This window comes from Frankliniella occidentalis, unplaced genomic scaffold (genome assembly GCF_000697945.3).
Source record: "Frankliniella occidentalis isolate FOCC.00 unplaced genomic scaffold, Focc_3.1 Scaffold472, whole genome shotgun sequence".
NCBI lineage: Eukaryota > Metazoa > Arthropoda > Insecta > Thysanoptera > Thripidae > Frankliniella > Frankliniella occidentalis.
Genome location: NW_026267590.1, coordinates 57,747 through 60,770, shown reverse-complemented (window position 1 = coordinate 60,770; position 3,024 = coordinate 57,747).

Here is a 3,024-nt window from a genome sequence, read left to right as displayed (position 1 = left end):
CCCCCTCTTCTATCTTTCTTTGGAGGTCAGTGCGGGAGTGCGAGTCCCGGCGAATCGCATGCATAGCATGCAGCGGGCGCAGGGAGCTTACCTTGGTCGCGGTGGTGCACCGTGCGGCTGGTGCTCGTTCATCCACTTGTAACGCTCTGAGTCCTGCAGGTCCTGCACGTCCTGCTGCAGCCCCGTCTCCTTCGCGCCCATGGCTGCCCGTTGACGCGCGGCTCGTGCACGCTCCTCCTGTGCGATGCCCTCATGTCAGGCCTGCTCAGCTTTCCACGTTGAGGGCCCTGTAAATAGTACACAAGAATTACGCTGTTGTGTCGAATCTCAAAACGGGAGTAAGAAGTCGCCAGAAGTTACTAGACTTTTGTGCGACTTTTTACTTCAGTTAGTTTAGAGAGTCGGGGTAATGCCCAGCCCAGTGCGGACCACAGGCATTCTGTTGAACTAAGAGGAAAAAGTCAATGACGGTTTCCAAAGAGAGCTCGTTTCTCAAGTAACTTTAATTTATTTCTGCCACTCTACTTTCAAGTCTCGAGATTGAACGAAATGAATAACTACTTTTGGAATGTGAAAACAATGATTCTTTAACAAATACCACCCCACATACCCTTCTTACACATCCCGCCCATAGACATACATCTACACCGCTCTACAGTGTTACACATTTAGGTTAGGGTACAGACCTGGTTAATGCTGCTGAACACACGAAGTTAAATCCACCCGAAAGGTGCCAGCAATTGCCAGCCTTTCACGGTACGGTCCGGCTGCCGCGAGTGAGTCACCGTCGCGGAGCGGTGCTGCTGCCATGAGCTGCTCATGATCAAATATTAAATTACCGGCTCGCATCCCTTATTCATGAGCCGCCACGGACAGATTCGGGCGGAGCCGTTAGGAGTGGGCGCCGTCGTTAACACCTTGATCACAGCAGGGCATTACACATCTGTCCGAAAATGCTCCCTCTAAAGTAGAGGTGACCAGTACTCTCTCAAGGTTCTCAATACTGCCGATGATGAGACATAACAAATTCAACAGCCTTTGTTGAAGGTTATGTTAAATCAGATTTTATTTAAAAGTTTTAAACGTGGGGGTCGAGAAAACAAGTTTACTGAAAGATAGAGTGAGATTAAATGAACCTCATGTAAAAATGCTTAACAGTAAATAAAAAATTCACTGAAAACCGAAAATCTTCCATAATATTCAAGCGGGCCCGGCGATCAAAATGGGACAACAGTCACACACAGAGTAAACAAAAAATATAAATTAGTAAAACACAAATAAACATGTTACAAACCTGTTACGGACTTTGAAGGTTATGTGGTGTAGACGACTTTTAGTCACTACCCTTGAGAACGGCATTTTGGATCAAACCAAAGTACGCGTGCAACCTAAACGTTCACACTTGCGTTAGGAGATCGCACATAATTTGTCACAAAAGTTCAAATTACACACAAAAAATATATTGTGACACACAAACCGTTTGCACGCCGAACAGACAAAACCGCAAGCCAACCGGAAACAGACCTGACCTACCTCGGGTTGGAGCTAGGTGTCGCCACTCCACCCGATCCGACGCCCCCAAACGTGCTTGCTGTGCTCGCTCTGATGGATTGCCTACTGCCCAGGGAAGAACCAGTCTGGGCTGGGGGTAGCGGACATTTACATCGACAATTAATGACCAAAATGGTTGTTGTAAGCGCCTTTGAGACCAGACTATCGTGAAAAATGAGGACTCCGATATACGAACAAATATAGGCCAAGGGGAGAAATGTCAGAACCAGGGTACCGAACTAAAAACTCAAAAATCACAATCCCTGTATCCTATTTGTAGGTTCAACTCATCACAACTTAAGTGAAAAAATACCGTCTGTGTTATTCATTTCCCACAGCAGGCCGTTTCATTTCTTTCTGCCATGAAAGGCGCCAAAAAGGTGAAGTTTATGGTGCCATCCATTTGGGGATGCATGTCGACCGTCCGTAAATAACGCGCACATTGCCCGCAGCCACCTCCAAATGGCGCCTAATTAGCGCAGTAAAGATGGAATCAATAAGAGCAGCACTAGCACGCGAGGCTCGGCGCGGCCCCGGCCTCCTCGCCCCGCAGATACTCCCGGTGTTTCACACTCGAGCCATGTGGTAAGTATCCCCGCTTTATCATCCGCGTGGTGGCCACCGGGTGGCCATGCGGAGGGAATGCCAAAGAGGACGGAAAAGAGGGGGGGGGGGCAAGGCCGCGGCCGCGTGACCGAAATCTACTCGCTTTGAACTCCTAGAGGGCGAACGGGGGCGCGTAGGCGAAAAAGTTCCCTTTCAAACGCGGCAGTGCGTGAGAGAAGACATTGAACAGGTGCAAGATAAAAAACAAAACTTAATTTTTAATCTCTCGGTATGATTTAAAGGGGGCAAGGCAGTCGGTATTCGCGTGGGTCGTGCATTTATGAACGTGTGCTCTTTTATCGCCACGACGGATCTTCGGGAGGGCGACTCCTATAATTACAACAACGATTTCAATCACGATTCGGCGCATCCCATGTCTCTATATCCGCGAGATGGAAGGGGTAGTTGTGCTCGGGGCGTAAATACTCCTTCTCGACACTTCTAGAGGCGCTCGGAGCGCGGAGTACTGCCTTCGTGCTCGCCAGTGTTGGGGGGGGGGGGGGCAGGCTGCTGCGCGAGGTATCGCCTCGTGATCCCGGCGGCCGTTCCGCTCAGCTGTTTAGAGGACAGGCGCACCCATAGACACGGATTTCATAGATGTCATTTTCTATCCAGGAACGGGCAAACAGCCCGCGCTGCTGAGCGTCTCTCTCTCTCTCTTCAATTAAAGAGGATTAACGGACCAGTCGTCATTGCCTAACTTGCAGCCGAAGAGCGCTCAAAAATTTCGGAGGAAAAGCAAGAAGTTGACTGCATGAGACGGCCTGAGAAGGTCACATTCATCGGATGCCTCCTCCTTCCTGTTTTATTTTCTTTGATCAGAACCGGGTCTAGGAGGAGTAAAACGGTACTGGCGAGGAAGGGCAG